This window comes from Mustela nigripes, chromosome 4, assembly GCF_022355385.1.
Source record: "Mustela nigripes isolate SB6536 chromosome 4, MUSNIG.SB6536, whole genome shotgun sequence".
In the NCBI taxonomy this organism is placed as follows: domain Eukaryota; kingdom Metazoa; phylum Chordata; class Mammalia; order Carnivora; family Mustelidae; genus Mustela; species Mustela nigripes.
In genome coordinates this window covers 137128236-137145424 of record NC_081560.1, presented here as the reverse complement: position 1 = coordinate 137145424, position 17189 = coordinate 137128236, and the positions used below count along the sequence as shown (strand labels likewise).

At 56.0% G+C, this 17189-nt stretch overlaps 1 long non-coding RNA gene across 1 annotated transcript; it reads right to left on the bottom strand.

The window, feature by feature from the left end:
- Window positions 1-5451: 5451 nt before the first annotated feature.
- On the bottom strand, window positions 5452-7598 carry LOC132015236 (uncharacterized). The gene is made up of 3 exons (XR_009403599.1): window positions 7498-7598; window positions 5994-6186; window positions 5452-5654 (listed from the first exon to the last, which is right to left on the bottom strand). It is a non-coding gene; the product is annotated as an uncharacterized LOC132015236 (long non-coding RNA).
- Window positions 7599-17189: the final 9591 nt, after the last annotated feature.

Below are 17189 nucleotides of genomic sequence, written 5' to 3'. Positions count from 1 at the left end.
ACCCTCTCACCCGACTCCCACCATGCTGTCCTCATGATCCGCCCCAGCTTCATTCCTTCCCGGGGCCTCTCTTCTATCAGCATATCCCACTGGGCTCCAACTGCTCCCCCCTGTAATCTCACACATTAATTGAGCACCTACTGCATGCCAACCCTGTCCAGGGTGCCAGGGATAGGCCACTGAATGGGACAAATACCATTTCTGACCTCACCAGGGCTGCCAGTCTCCTGCACACAGAATACAACCCTACGAACTGGGGTTTAGGATATAAGGGCAGGTCTGGGGGGCTGAGATGGGCCCCCCGGGATGGGCCCCTGAGCTGTGTCAGGGTTCCATGTCATCCTGAACCAGGTGAAGGGAGGAAAGAGGACTCCAAAGAGAGAAGGAAATTCATAGCTTAGAGAGCAGGGTTGGGTGGGGAGGGCACCCTAAGGGCAACCGGAGCCTTTGTGAGCAGTGGGACCTGGTCTCTGGGAAAATGCTCGTTCTGGCTACCGTATGGAAAACAGACAATATTGGGAGGCAAGGATAGAGGAAGGATACAGGAATTGGTGCTCTCACCCATCCAGCTCTGCCTTCATAGGCCTTCATGCCGCCCCTAGGGGAGGGGACAGGGCTGTCCTCCCCTAGCTTCACCTAGTCTGTCACACTCCTGCCTGAGATCTAGACGGAGTCATCCCTCTCCCTCCTGCCCTGCATCCCCATCTCCTCCACACCATAAACTTGTCTTGTAAAAGCCGATGAAAGACCTGGCCGTCAGCCACAAAAGCCTTCTCGGGCCTTCTCTCTGGTCGTGTGTGGCTCCTGGAGAAAGCAGGAGGGGGCAGAGGCTGGCATTCAGCTGCTCTGTAAATCTATCGAAGCTAGTTTCTATCGCTTCCTGACATTCCTCTGTAAGAAGGCACTTGGCTGCGTTTACAAATTATAGAATTCATTTGATGTCAGGGACCTGGCTAATGGCCTGGGTAAATCCAGCAAAAGCCGACGGGGCCCCTCCCAGCTCGGCTCTTGTCTGGCCATCCAACCCTGGCCACGGAGTCATGGTGTCTCAGCCTCTGGCTCCTTGTCTCTAGGATGGGGATGTAGGTGGCTGTGAGGCTCAGTGAAATCATAGATGCACGTGCCCGGTTTGGGGGCTGGCACAGAGAAAGCCCCTAGTAAAGGACAGGGGTGATGGTGTGTATTGAAGCCTGCCTGAGACCAAGGGTTGGGGAAAGGCGATAGGGGCAGAACCCAAGCTCTGGGGTGGCTAGCCCCTGACTGGCATCTCTTTGCCAGGCGGGCCCTCCTGCATCACAGGGCCCTCTCTGGGTGAGGGTGCGCTAGAAACCACCAGGCTTACACATGTAGAGAAATTCTCCTCCTCCTCTTCCTCTTCTTCTCATAGAAGAACCTTAGATCAAACCTTAGATCTTCTCCCCATATGGACTCTTAAAGCCTCCCCACATCAAGATTATTCTAGCCCTTAGAAGTTCATCTTAGAAGTTCAAGCCATCTGTGAGCTTGATTGGTTGAGGATCCCTGAGTTAAGAAGGATTCTGAGGCTGCTTCCTGCTGGTGAGTGATGTATGCCATTGGCCTTGGACAGCATGATTGGGCTCCAGGTACAGTCCCATGCTTTGCCATCCTTTCAAGTTCTGATGCCCTTGTCCTGCAGATGAGGCACCGGATATTCAAGAAGGGCCTGCGGAATGAAGAAGGGGCGTGATATTCCCAAAGTGCCACTGCGTGCTACCTGCCGGCCCACGTCCAGACCCTGTCCCATCGGACCCTCCAACAATCCCGACCATTTGACAGAGCTCTGAGGTTAGAGAAGTCACTCAGCCAGAGGGCAGAGTCGTGCCTGCTGGGAGCCCTCGCACTGGATTCTGGGGTCTCAAAGAACACAGGACAGCCAAAGACCCAGTCCTCGGAGCAGAGGGGGCCAGATGCGCCGTGTGCGGATGGAATGGCGCCGCCGAAGGCTGCAGGGAGCTCCCAGAGAGGGGATGAATCGTGGATCATGGCAGGCGGGAAGCTTCCCCTGACCAGACTTTCTTATTTATCACTTGAGCGGTAAAACAGAGTAAATTAGTAGGAGTGCTGGAAAAGCCGATCATCCTCCAGCTGGAGCGACGCTGGGAACTCAGTGGGGAGCTTCCACATCCGTGATGTTGCTGGAGCTGCGGAGAGACCCTGCAACGTGGAGAGCGGGACTCAGCCTGTCGTGTCTCATCGAGGAGGAAGTGAGGCTCAGGGAGGCGATGTGACGTACACCCCTAACTTGTGGGGCCACAGCATCAGGGGTGTGTTCCCGCGCTGCTTAGCTTATCTTCTGGAGGAAGGGCATCCGTCCTCCTATTCTTCCTCCTCCTCCCTGTCCCTCTTACCCGTGAAGGCCCTGTGTCGCAGGCTTGACACACACCATCTCTAATTTTCACAAAGTCCACCTGCAGAGGGAGCTCTCATCAGCCCTATCGCGCAGATGAGGAGACCGAGGCTCAGAGCAGTTGCGGTGTCAAGGCCAACATGGCGACTCCGAAGCCCGTCTGGCATTGGGCGGGCGGAGAAGCCAACAGGGCCCCACAGGATGATGGCACGCCGTGGCTGCCGTGGTCCACGCATCCAAAAGAAGAAACATTGTGCTCTCTCGGCTACAAGCCTGTTGTCTTCCACCGTCCTGCTGCCCGTCTCAAGCCAAGGAAGCGTCTGCCGGGGCCCCATCCTGGTCCAGGAATTCGTGGGGCAGAGACCGTCAGCAGCCAGAAGGGGGTGAGGCTCAAACATGTCCCTTCTGGGGTCACTGAGTGAAATCAGGCCGCGGGTAGGAACGCGAGCCTGACACAGGTAAGCAGCAGCATCCTTTCGTCGTCCTTGATGCTGAGCGAGCACTGGGCGCGGATAAGCATGGGACCCAGTGAATGAATGACCGAGGGAAGGAACGCAGCGCTGGCCCTCTGCTCCCTCATCGGGAAGATGAGACGGTACCATCGCCCCCGCGAAGGCTGTTGGAAGGCTCACAAGCCCCGTCCAAGCACTTCCACAGAGGCCACACTGAGCACTCCATAAACAGAAGCTGTTATTTTAAGGAAAGACCTTGACCCTCTCAATGATCACAAGCTAATGGCCTTCCCCTTGTCGGCCTTCACCACCCTCCTCCCGGAGGAACCACAGGTCAGCCCAAAGCCCCTGAAACTCAATCACCTGGGCTGAAGCCCAGGGCTTCAGGCTTTGGTGTAGCCACCACGTGCCTCCCCCCACCCCAAGCTCCCCAGACCCACGCACATCGGGAGCAGATGTTATAGAAAATCAAGGTGGCCTGGATTTGAAAGGCTCAGCGTGTATTTCTGAGTTTTGTCTCAGAAGATGAAGTCATCGTGTGTGACACAGATCGATACAAGCATCAGTGTCCGCTGAGCTGGGCAGCCCACGGTGTGAAGGAGGTGACGGTGGTGTCAGCCACTGTCCCACCCAAGGAAGATCTGGGACGCTGGGGAAAGGGAGGGGCTCTCCCATACACTCTGGCCCAGTCGCCTTCTGTGGCCTCATGAGAAAGGAGCTGGGGTGGGGGAGGACCAGTCTGATCCCTTCCTGGGACCCCCAGGCTGGCCTGCCGCCCCATGGAGACCCTCTGTGTTCTGGGCAGACGTGGGCTTGGGGATGCATTTCTCTCTCCAGGTCTGGGCCATACTCCTTGTGGGAGCTCCATGTCCCCAGAGTCCCTTCGGTGTGGCTCACCACCTGCTCTGTGCCAGAGAGAGGGGGCCCAGCCATGCTGGCCGTCCTGCCCTGTGGGGACACATCACCACCCCTATGGACTCCTGGTACTAGAAGGGCATCGAACAGGGACCTGGCCTCATTGGGCGGCGTGGCATAGCTGAGACAGAGGAGTCCAGGTGACAGGGAGGTGGACGGAGGCAGGGAGTGGCCAGGACATGGAAGAGAATAAGACACATTCAAGAAAAGGAAAGGAAGCATGCAGGCCCCGTGCTGGGGGCAGGGGCTGAATCCCAATCCAGGTTTCCAGCTCCCAGATCCCCTAGCCCCATCTCTGACCACCCACAACCCCAGATGCATCCTCTTGCTGATCAATGTATGCAAATCAAGTTACTGGTGCCTGCTGCTGCTCTTGGCCTCACCATCCAGTAGGTGCGCTGGGACTTGCAGTCCCTGTGTAGACTTAACCTGGAGAGCGTCCTGGCTACCGCCGCTGCCTGTCTCCAGGACACAGAGTAGCCGCAGTCAGGAGCCAGCACCTAGGACTCAAAGCAACACGGCATGAACACACTGACATCTCCAAAGCCACGGACACTTGGCTCACTAGCAACTTACCGAACTTGGCCGTAGACAAGGACTAGGTTGGGGGAAGGCATCAGGCGCTGAACGTTGGTACCTCCTATTTCACCCCAGCAAAGAGACGAGGAAGGTCCTGGAGGCCTGTGACTTCCGATCCACCCCAGCTCCTTCTGAAACCAGAGCAGGGCCGGCTGGGCTCCAGGCCCACGCTCTCTGCAGCCTGACCTAAGTCTCCATCACCGCCTCCTCCAGACAGGCTGACCTCCTCCCTCCACGTCCCTGGTTGCCTTTGTCCCCATGAAAGGCTGAGCCATGAACTTCACTAATCCTCAAGGGTCTGGGGGCCTGGACTGAGGGGGCCCCACACTGCTCCCTAGGAAACTGGCCCAGGGGAGATTCACACTGCACAATTCAAAATGAGCCCGAAGGCCATTACCTCCGGGGAGTGGTCCAGCCTCTTGCTTCTCTGTTTGAGACAGAGCCAGAGAAAGACAGGGGGTGGGGTGGCAGTGGGGACAAAGAGATAAAGAGACACGGAGCAGGGAGAGATAAACGTGGCATCGTTGCTCACTACTTACACTCTGTATCCCTTAATGGGCATCCTGTCTGTCTTGCACGGCCCAGCTCCCGGCACAGAGAGACCCAGAGCAGGGGGCTATGAATGTTTGTTAAATGAAGGAAGGAGAAAGATCAGAAAGCAAAGAGAGCAGACTGAGAGGAAAAGGCAAGGAGCAGTAGCAGGCTGAGAGAGTTGCTGGGTGCCTCTATCCTGTTACGTTTGTACATTTTTGCTAAGGGCAGAGGCTGACAGTGCAACAGGCCCGGCCCTTCTACTCAGGACATCAGGTGTCCATAGTGAAAGGGAAGCCCAACGCCGAGCTCCCGGCCCATCCCTCCTGAGCCACCCAGCTACCCCAGCACCCATAGGCCCAGCCACCCTCCGCCCGGCCGGGGCCAGGCCTCTGGGTGACTTGACACCACCCATGTGCAGAGCAAACAAAGCGGCCACGTGGGCATGTATGACTTATGGCTTTAATCTCCCTGATAGAAGGCCTTTAAAGATTATTTCAGGGATGAAAAAAAAATAATCCTGGGTAATGAATCACGGCCTTAAGAAGCTGATAAGCAGCAGGGAAGCTGGCGGGGCCTGAGTTCCTGATTTAATTAAAGTCTTATGGATACTCCCTGAAACAAAATCCATTGTAGCCATCAAGGTGATAAAAAGACCGCAGGTTACTTTAAACTAACTCACCTGCCTCGTGAATTTTCTTCCCGATGGAGGGGACAGATGAAGGAGCCATGTTATGGGGACCCAGGGCGGAGACCCCCGGGGGATAGAAGGAAGCTTACAGAGCCCAGGAGCTGAAGTAGATCAGAGCCTGGAGGAGGCAGGATAATCCACTCAGACAGGGAGTGGAGTCACTGTGTGTCTTTAGGTCACTCACTGGCCCTCTCTGGGACTCAGTTTCTAATCTAACATCCAGGGAGGAAGAGATGGGCCCAGCTGGTCTTTGAGAGGCAACCCCGAGCTGGCCTTCAGGGTCCTAAGTCCCACCATGTGTCCCCCTCACCCGACCCCCCCACCCCTAGAGGTGAGGAGAAATGGGTGTGTCCCACTGGGAAAGCCTTTCTCTCAGGATCCTGCCCCCAGTGCCAGCCTCCCCAGCCCCTGCTCCCCCTTCCCTGCCCTTCTGGGCTCCACTCACACACACAACTACCTGGCAAAAGTACAATTGCCAGCCCTCTTGGGGATACACTTCTGGTTCAGGGAGGGGGCCAGTGGCTGTATGTGTCCAGCCCAAAGGCACCATGGAAAGCAGGGCCTTCCGAGCAGGCAGGAGCCCGTGCACTCTTTCCCACTCCACCACCAGGCTCTGCCAAGGCTCCGGGGAGAAGCCGAGTGGGCTGGACCTGGAAGGACAGAAATAGAGCCCAGGAGAACGTGACGACAGCGGCCAGTGGTCTGTCCATCCTTCGAGACCAGTAGGCCCACAGGGAGTGAAAATGGCTGCTGGCTGGGTGGCTGGGTACACGCACGGATGGATGGATGGGTGGAGAGACAGGTAGGTGGACGGAGGAGCGAATGGCTGGACAGACAGATGGACACAAAGATGAAAAGCATGCAGGGGAGGGGACTGACAGCTGAAGCTGGGTTTGGTCCCCTGGTGCCAACTCCCTCTCTGAAGCTCAAAGCCCTGGCAGCCGGGGCCAGTGCCCTGTGATCGGTGTAGGTGCAAGGGTGGCCCTGGGCCCTGTCACGCATGATAGCCAATGCCATGGGATTGGGGTTGTCAGATAAATGTAGATTTTAGATGAATTAAGAATAATTTTTAGCAAGATTTTGTCCCAAATACTGTGTCTAGTTGCTCCACAGGACAACCCTACACAGAGTGTCCCCTGGGCCCCATGCCTGGCAAAGGGTGTCCCAGAGAGGCCCCCATGGGGGGGTGTGCATGATGAATTTCTCAGCCATTACCTCCCCCTGGCCCCCCAGGCCCCAGAAGCCTCTGGCTGATGAGTGAGTAAGTAGAGAAGATTCCACCGAGAAACTGCAGGCTGAGGGGTGGCGGTGCCAAGCCCAGCACTCCCCGGGAAAGTCCTTCGGGCCTATCTTGGCTACAGGTGGGGCTGCTGGGGACTGACTGCCACCTAGCGGCCAGTATCAGAACAGCAGGCTGCGTTGCCCCAGGGAAGACGGGAGGCTAACCGCCCCCACAAAACAGCCTCCTTATGCAAGGTTAAGATTATTATGCACTTGACAGAGAATGATACTGAAGTCTAAGGTCACCCAAAATGTAAACTCATATCCAGACTCTAGCATGGATGTAGACTGGTCTCCAGATCACCCCTTCTAATCACAGCCACTGAGTGGGTCCCCAGGGCCACCCCCATCACTGGCACCTCCTGCTCACCAGCCTTCATCAGTAGCTCCCTGTTTTTGACACAATAAAGCAAGGCCTCTCCTTGCCGATGTTCAGAGCCTCTTCAACCCGTCCAAATCTCCTATCCCTGACTTTTCCTCTGCCTTCTAAATCCTCCTGTGTTTTGCCACTTAGAAACTTCCCCAGCCCTCCCTTCCCTTCTCTCTTGGCCCCTCACCTGTGAGGCTGCTGTGCCCCCTCCCCTTCGTCCACCCTGAGGCTGTTCCCCATCTCCACATGGCCCTCGCCTCCTAAAGCCATGGGCCCCTCATGCCCTTAATAAGCCCATCTAATTCCATACCTTCAAGTTCCATCCACCGACAACTCCAAAATGTCTCTCCCCTTGAACTCCAGACTCACAGTGTGCACCGTCTACCTCCTAGGAGACCTCCCCTAGGAACCCAGCAGGCTACTCCCACTGAAACTGTCACAATCCCAGGCCTCCCTCTGAAACCCACTCACCCTTAGCCTTTCCCATCCCAGTGGTGCCTCCTCCTCTCCAATTAGGCCAGATTTCTTTTGCATACACCCCGCGTCCACTCTGTCCACCACGCCTGTTGGTGCTGCTTCCAATATCAGTCTGAAATCTGACACTTCTCACCCACCTCCACCCAAGAAGGCCAGCCATGCTCACACACCATGCAGGGGCACACGGCCAAGGGCAGCCTCCTGGGCCTACCTGGACCACCACAGAGGCCCCCTGGCTGGCCTCCTCACTTCCTCACCCACTGTTGCCTGCAGTCTCAGCTCCCATTCATTCATTCACTCAAGGATGGGCAAGGCCCCCACCATCATGAAGCTTCCAGAGGGTGTGAGCAGGGGATAAGAAGGTGGTTCAGGAGGCAGAGTAAAAAGCCAATGAGATACAGCTATTACTTCATTGCGATCAAGATCACTGCTACAAAGCAGAAGTGGTGGGGTGGGTCACAAGGCAAAGAGAAGGCAGAACCCATGTGGACTGAGGCACAGAAAAGGTTTTCCCGAGCATTAAATCTGTGTTCTCAAAGATGGGTCTGTGTTTCGTGGGTGAAGAGAAGGGAGGGCGGGGAGGTGGACGGGAACAACGCACTGGCATCAGAGCTGGGCACAGGAGATCCTGTGACCCTCAGTGGCTCCACCCGCCACCCAGATAGTTGATCCTCCTTCCACCAAGCCATGGTGGGTAGGGGGTGACACTGGCAGATGCAGAGGTATACATGCATGCCAGGCTTTCTGGGGGGGGGGGGGTCTTGAGGAGGCCGGGGTGAAGCCAAGAATTCCTGATGTGCCTACCTTTCTTCAACAGAAAGAATCAGGAAAGACAGGGAGCCCTCCTACGGTCTGGCCTCCTCCCCAGAATGCACAATGACCCCACTGTCCCTCACCTGCCCAGCCCAGCCCTGCCTCACCTGGGCAAGAACGGGTTGTGTCTTCCTCTGCCCCCACAAGCTCAGGAGGAACCTGGCTTTGGACTCCTAAGGCCATCCTAGGGGCCCGCTGCTGAAGAACTCCAAGCTCTTGGGCACTGGTTGGGCTCAGGAGAAGGAAAACTGAGGACAGCTTTCCCATCACTGACGACTTAAGAAGGCACTCGGACTGAAACTCTGTTCCTGGTTCTTGTCTCCAGGAGAGGAAGAGGGAGAACCCCCCCTTCCCCCATCCCAGGTCTCGAAGATTAGCTTGGAACAGGTACCGAGGGTAGCCAGAGTCGATAACTTATCTCTGAACATGTAGCTTAGCCCCAGGCTAGCCTAGAACTAGCTCCTAGGTCAGCCCAGTCCCATACACGAATCCAGAGACACGTGATATCCTAGAACACTTGGGTTGGTTTGGAGCACCTGTTCTCCCGGGATAGCCCGGGACTCAGAGGTCAGTTCAGAGCACACAAGTCAGGCCAGGTTAGTCCCTGACACATAGGTTTTCTTGGCTTACCCAGGAGAGATGACAAATAAGTTGGTCCAAAAGAGTAATCTTTCAAGGTGCCTGGCGGGCTCCTCTGCGGATACCCCGGGACTCGGCAGCTCTTGATGCTGAGGAGCCCAGGTCTTAGACACAGAGGTTGGCCCAAATCTGGGGGTTACAAGGCAGTTTCAGGCTTTCAGAGCCTGGCAAGTGTGGAGCAAGGGGAACGTGAAGTCAGTGGGGATAACCTGGCCCCAAGAACTGCCCACATGACTTTGACCAAGTCCCCTCTGGCCTCTGCATCTCAGGCTCCCCATCTGTACAAATGAGGGCCGTGGGGCCCCATTCTGGCCTCTGGAAGTCAGGTGAGCTTGCCTTTGTCACTTCCTGTCTCTGCCCCCTTAGCACCCCGCCCCGACAGAGCCCCAGGCACTGGGTCACTGCCCCTCCACCCCCAAACACCTGTCCTCAGCCGGCTGGCATCCAACAGGAATGGACTGACATTCTAGAGGAAGCGATTTGATTTAGGCCTTGGACAGCAAGCCCGGCGAGGCGGAGAGGAGGGTGATCTCACCTGGCAGAGGGCCTTCCACATTCCAATGCTCAGTGGCGGAACCTGCACCGCCCAGGGAGGCAGAGTGAGGTGTGTGAGAGGATGGGGAAGTGATGGATGAAGATAGAGAAGCACATCGCCTAGCCACATCCATAGACGAATCAAATCCAGAATATGTTAAAAAAAAAAAAAAAAAAAGGAAGGAAGAAGAAAAAAGAAAAAACTCCAAATTAAGAAAAGAACCCAGCCCAATTAAAAACAGCACTGGCCAAGTCCTGGAACGGGCGCAGCTCTGTGAGCACGTGTCCAGCTGTCCAGGGAGCACGTGAAAACTCCCCAATGCCATCACTCGCGGGGGAAATGCAGATTAAAGCTACAATGGGATCCCATTATACTCCCACCTCAGTGGCTAAAATTAAAAAGGAATGCTAGCTCCCTGAGTCGGCAGGAACGTGGGCCTCCCAGAATTCTCACATGCCGCTGGTGGGAGTGTTAATTAACCGCTTGGACAACGGCCTGGCAGGATTTACGGAAATGAAACACATGCCTCGGTTACGATCTGGCAATGCCCCTTGCAAGTATTTGCCCAAGAGAAATGAAAGTAGATGAGCGCCTAAGGATGTGAACAAAAACGGCCATCGCGGCTTTCCGCTGCGAGAGCCAAGAATGAAAACCACTCTCCGGCCTACGGACTGTGGGGCGGATACAGAGCAAGGGCCCAGCCAGTCCGTGGAATACTACACGGCAATGAAAAAGCTAATTGCGAGGCAGGTCAGTGTAGGTCGGCCCTCACAGCTGTGACGTGGAATGGAAGAAGGCAGACAGAAGGGCCCAGGCGCTCTGTGGGTCCATCTGAATAACCCTGGGGGTAGAGGCAACAACTTGGGGGCTTAAGGTCTGAAGAGCAGTGACCTCTGGGAGATTATAGACTGGAAAGGGCCCGGGGGAACACTCCTGGGCTGTTGGTACTTGCTATATCTTGATCAATGAGGCATTTACACTGAGTCTACACATGTAGAAATCCATTGAACGATGCACTCTCAAGATTTGAGAGTTTTATACTAAGAAATATCCCCAATAAAGTGGTTTTTCTAAGTCCCTTAGATAAAAGTTCAAGAGTCAGGTGGAGAGGGTGAGGGAGGGTAGGACGAGTGCTGGGGAGGCTTTTGCAACACCCCAGGTGTGAGAGAATGAGCGAGCCAGCAGGAAACAGGTGCCAGGCGTGGGCTCAGCCGGTCATGCTGCAGGAGGCTTGAGGAAGATGTCAGCAGTGTGGGCAGCTAGGGGAGGCTTCTGGAAGGAGAAAGAGGGACTCGATCAGCAGGCAGAGGCAAGGACTCCTGGTCAACACGCCCAGGCGTTATTTAGAACAGGCACCCCTGCTACCCAAGTTGGAGGGGTGAGCCCCCCAACATTGGCAGGCTCAACAGGTATAGTCAGCTCCATGTGCTGGGCCCTTCTGACGTCCTGGGGCCCTGCGGTGAGAGTTTCATGGGAATGTTCTCATCAAGCCCAGGAAGGAGGCCTTATCCTTCCTATGTCACAGATGGGCACACTGAGGCTCCGAGCACTGAGCAGAGGCACCAGAACCCGCATCAGTTAGCCCTCCTTGGTAATGATGGCAACACACCAGAGGTGAATGGCCCTCTGGCAGGGAGGGCCTGGCAGCGTTGCTGCATCAGCGGGGCAGCCGGGCAGGAGCAAGGTAGGGGAAAAGGCCTGGGATCTGCAGCTCCTCGGACTGTCCAGGAGTCCTGGGCATGACCAGGTCTGGGAATGGATGGGGATGCGTGACAATGACAGTAATTCTGAGCCTGAGCAAGGAACAGAGGGGGCTGAGAAGTCACCAGGCACTGTCCTTGGACATCTGCCTTCATGGGGGCCCTCTGAGGCGTGTGCTGTTACACCCCACCTTACAGATGAGGAGTTGGAAGCCCAGAGCAGTTAGCCCAGGAACCCTCCTGCCGTGCGGTCCCCCTGCCCAGCCTGCCATGCTAGCTTGTCACACCTCCCCCTGGGGGCTGGCACTGCCCAGTGGATGGGGCAGAGATGACCAATTCTGAGATACCCAGAGAATGAGAGGAGGGAGGAAGAACAGAGACCCCCAAGAACTGAGAAAAGCCGCAGACAGGGCGGGCGGGGCAGGGAAGCAGCTGGTACTGAGGTGGGAGACGGAGCAGATGTTCCCAGCAGCTGTGAACTCACGAGACAGATGCTGCTGACACCAGCTTGTGGTGGCGGTCTCCACTCCTGCCTGTCCCCTGCACCCGCACAGCCACCACCCTGGTCCAGGCGGTGAAGGGTGCAAGTTTGGGGAGGATCAGCAGAAGGCCAGGCCAGACTCTCCCAGGGAGCCCCCAGCCCAGACTGTGTGTCCCAGGCCTCAGTGTTCCCATCTGGGCAATGGGCCTCAAAGACCCTGCCGGCACTGTGAGGCTCAGAGCCACACTCCTGCCAAGAGGACACCTGACAATCCTCAGTCCCCTCACCCAGGCTCCTGGCTCCCTGCAGCAAGTGTAGCCCACTCGGCTCGGTCACTCCAGCCTCCTCTTTGAAGGATGGGGTGTGCTCGCTTCGGCCACACATACCCCAACAATGAAATGGGGCGGGGGAGAGGAGCGTGGCCCCTGCCGCAGGGATGACATGCAAAGTCTTGAATGTTGCATGTTTAAAAAACGCAAAAACAAAAAACAAAAGTTGAGGCCAAAGACTGCCTAGAGCATCTCTGTCCTCCCCATGCCCCCCAGGCAGGCCCTTGCAGCATGCTGTGCAGGGCGGGAGGGGCCTTAGAGCTGACCCAAGGGGCCAATGTGACAGTAGGGTGGGGAGGAGGCCAGGGGGACTCCGTCAACCCCATTGCCACCACCACCCAACCCCCAGAATTGCTTGGGCTCAAACCAAGCTTTGCCACCTAACAGCTGTGTGACCTGAGGCAGGTAACTCAACCTCTCTGAGTTGCACATCGATAAGGTGCTGATGAGCTCAACCACTTGGCAGACCTGGAATGTGAACTGGCCAACCCCGCAGCGGTGGGGGACACCCATCCTGTGCCCCGCAATCCATGCTGTAAGGACAGTTCTCAGGCATGAGAGAAAAGACAACCCTGGAGCTAAGGAGGACTTCCAATTTCGCTGACCCCAGGCCTCCCGTGTACCCACAGAGAGCATCTGGAAAGCACGCCACACAGCCCTTACGGCTCAGATGGCACGGAGCCCAAGTTTCTGGCTTCCAGGCCAGTGCTCCCTGGTCACCTGAAGTCATTCCTGCCTCTTCTGCAGACATAACAAATGTCTGCCCCATGATGGCATCTGGGGATGCCGGGCGAGCTTGGGCACAGGGAAGCACACCGCCGGCCTCTGGAGCACCACTCTGTTGTTGAGAGTGAGAGAACCTCACTCCCCGGGCCCTGAGTGGGGCACCTGCCCGAACAGGCGTGGCCAGGGTGGGATCCAGGCTACTGGGGCCGTGCTCCGTCTGCCTGCTATCCGCTGGGCTCTCCTTTTCCCTGGCAGAAGCTCCAGGCTTGATGAACCGGGGACTATTGCTTGCAGTGTCACTTCAAATAGAGTCCAAAGGGGACAAAGGGGACAGGAACCACAGATCCCTGAAACGGGCTGAACTTGATGTGAGTGGCCTCCTTGGGTCTTTAATGGCAGTCAGCTGCCCTGTGAATGCTCAGCCCAGCCCCTGCCCAACCTCACATGGAGATGGGGGACACTCTACAGCCCCTTATTAATTTAATCAATAAACCACCAATGCAAATAGGGGCAAGGACCAGCGCTCCGTGCTGAGGGGAGGACTCCATGAACCACTGCAGCAGGAGAACAAGAAGAAAGGAAGGGACACAGAAAGGGAAAAGAAGGAAAAGAAAGGCCAGCCAGGGAGGGAGCTCAGAAGCAGGCTGAAGGTCCTGGCCCCCAGATCTCCTCTCTGGACCACATCATGACCCATATCTGCAGCATCAGCATCCCCTGGGGTCCCATTCTCCCCTTCAGCCTCTTCCTCCCACTCCCTGCCAACATGGCTTCAAGAAAAGTCCTCTATCAGTCATTGACACTATAGTAGGAATTTGAAGCTGGCCAAGACTGCAGGGATGCCCTGATCCCACATCACTGGGGGGATGAGGCTGCTACAGCTAGGAGGGCTAAATGTCCCCAGGCATCAGTGGGGACTGATCAATCTGAAAGTTATCAATCTGAAAACTTCAGAGCACTAGGCTTCGTACTGCACAACCGTCCCACACCAAAGTCTTGCTTGGGTGGAGAGTCAGTGTCTAACTTGGTGGAAAGTAAAGGCATAGACCAGTGCTGGCCAAGGCCGGCTACCACAGCAGGAGTCCCACAAGGACCCTTTCTTCAGTGTCTTTGGGTCCGGGCAGTGTGGGACCCTGGCAAAGGCCCAGGCAAGCAGCCTGCTCACCCTCTATTCTGGATTCTCAGGGGGCCTGGCTGTCAGGAAGCCTGTCCATTAGGAGAGGCTATGTGGCCTGGGGCCGGCCCTGGTCCTTTCTGGGCCTCATTTTCTCTGTCTGATCACAAGGGACTCAGAATTAACCATCTGTAAGAGACTGTAGCTCAGACACTCTTCATCAGAGTCCCTAAAGGGACAACTTCTTCGACAAGAGTGGGGTCTGGCATGAACAGAGAATTTATGCTCAGAGCCAGAGCCATTCTAGCCACTACCAGACTGCTGGATGGGCCGTGAAGTTCAAACACGAATCCCAAGCACCCTTCATCTCTCCATCTATAAAATAGGATCCACATGTGGGAAGATACGCACTAATGAATGCTTTCAGAGCCTCAGAAGAGAAAAAAGGAGTCTGCATGGGGACCTAGGGGCTCCTGAGGCCAGGACCCTGGGCCCTGGCTCACTGGTCCAAGAAGCACCAGCAATTCAGAAACCTCCAGCCTACTAGAAAGATTTTCCTGGCATTCACTTCCTCTGGGACCTCGAGGAAAAGCTTCCGCATGTCATGTCCCCTACAGCCCTCTTCTATAGGTGGTTCTGAAGCCCTCAGACCCAGGTTCCCAGCTCTAGGGAAAGTGGCTGCATTTTCCTCGTGCCCCCCTCTCTGGCTGGGGTTTGCCAAGTCTTCACATATCTACCACTACGAGGCACACGGGGGATACATGGAAAGTGCCAGCCCTAGGAGGCTATGTCTCCCCTGGGTAGACAGAGGGTAAAGCAATGAGAGAGGCTGAATGTCACTATGTGTGAAATGTTAGAATATAGCCATGTGGCCCAGATGCCTCAACGCAGAAAGCAAGCCCGAGGCCCTGCGGTCTTCTAATCCCCACAGCTCTTTCCAGCTGGGCCCAGATCCAGCCTCCCTGGTCTTTCTGTTAGGGTGCTCCCAGGCAGCCCCCGGCCTGATCACTGGAGTCAGCTGGCAAAATGGGGCTCCCCTGTCCCCAGAGCTCTAGGATTATAACTGAGCTGACTACAGGAGACTTCCTGGGGGGAAAAGTCTTCACCTTAACCTTGAAAGAATCTGGACAGTTGATGGGAACAGAGAGATGTTCTAGGGTGTGTAGCAGTGTCAGTGGAGATCTGGAGGGAAAAATCTGTAGGGCAGATTCAAGGACAGTGAGATCAGGGGCCAGAGGGGACAGATGCCCTGGAAAGCAGAGGGAGACAAAGTGGGAGTGGGCTGGGGTGCACAAAGTCAGGCCAATCCCAGCCCTCTCCAGTCTGGTTGATTGAACCTGAAGGCCCATCGCCTTCTGTACACACTCCCTAGCCTGGAGAGAGGCCCTAGAGGGGCCTGTGGTGAGAAGGTGGTGCTGGGTGACAAGGGAATTTACAACCTCGTTAGAGTGACATGTCACCGCCCATTCGGAGTTGCAGAGTAGGCGCCTGAGATGCATAAACCTTCTCATCCAGCTCCGCTCCATGGCTGATTTATAGTCACAACCGCCCAGTCTGGTCACTGGTCTGGGGACAGCGCACACCCCAGGGAGAGGTGTCCTCCATCACTGCACACCAGGGGCCAAGTGCAGAACGGCCAACTCAGACACCAGAGCTTCTAGGTCTCAAGGATGCAAGAAAGGGGCACACCGGCCAAGGACAGGTATACAATGCAACCCCTCTTTAGAAGACAATTCTCCACCCACACTTTTCTTTAGAACCTCTCTTACTTTTCACCTCTAACAGGGAGCCCACCAGGATTTAGCTGCAAGACCTATCCAACTGCACAGAATGGCAGGAAACCTGTTTATAGGTCCAACCCAATCCTAACGTGCTAAGGGATTCTGGCAAGCCATTTCTACCTGGGACTCAGTTTCTCCATCTATCACCAAAGGAGTCAGACAAGAGAGCCCCCAGGCCTCCAGAAATAGCTCCCCAGAGCATCGTTTCTGTCCGAAGGAGGCCAGTTGCCGGGCTGGCCCAGGGCTACAGGATCATCTGGAGTCCAGACACCTTGTCCTGCTCCCCTCAGAGCCTAGCCTGGGCGTTGACTAGCAACCTAAGAGGTTCAAAAGCCCAGGACCTTGGACTGCCACAGCTGGAGGGGCCTTCAAAGACCCTATGGTCCAAGCTCTGCCTTTCCCAGATGGGCCATGGGGGTCCAGAGAGGGCAATGACTTGCCCGAGGCTGCACAGCAAGCCACCCACAGCCAGGACTTGTACATAAGCTGAGATCTTGGTGATGTGACTCATGGGCACGGAAGCTGTGCTAATTGTCTCATCACTGCCACTCATATGGAGTCGCCTGGGACAAGGGGGGGTCGCCCCCACCTGCCAAGAGTCCACAATCAAGACAAGAAGAAGAGATTCTAGCGGGGAACAGGAGCCAGAGAGTGTGCTGTGCCCTCCCCCATCATCTCCCCACTGCCTGTCATTCCTCCGTAAGTGAACTGTCGCTTTGGGTTAAACACTGCCCTCTTTATAGAGGAAGTTAACAAAGTCATGTCCTAGCATCACAGTATAAATGAATTTGTCAGAAGTCCTTCCCTGGGGCAACAGGGACCCGGGATCAAATAAAGGATGCAAAGAGAAAGACCCTTGCTTCCTCTGGGGAGCAGACGGAATGCCTAGAATTCTCTGCCCAGGGGCAGCCCTATGGTCTCATACACTGGTTTATAGCTTGTCCCAGCTCACGCACCCGCACACCACACACACACACACACACACACACACACACACACAGGCGCACACATCCCACGGCCAAGGCCAGAGTGAAAGCATCAGCCAAGCAAAGACCTTCTCAGTGTCAGAGCAGGCTTTCTCAGGGGTGGGGAGCTGCCCGACCCTGGAGGCATCCAAGCCAAGGCAGCGGAATGACAAGGGGACTCTTTCATCCCAGAGAGACTCAGATACTTGGCCGCTCCCCGCTTCCCCTCCTCCTGCATGAGCCTCCCAGTTCTGCCAGTCTGCATGCAAGTCCACGAACGTCCTCCCTGCCCTTCCTCTGCCGTGCTACCAGAGCCCTGGCATTCGAGGGAGTTCTCTGAGTGGCCAGTGCCGGGGTGACCCTTCACAGGAGCTGGTAGCCCCCTTGTCATGGAGGTCCAGGGCCCCCAGAGCCCCCACCAACCAGGCCATAGCCCACACCTTAG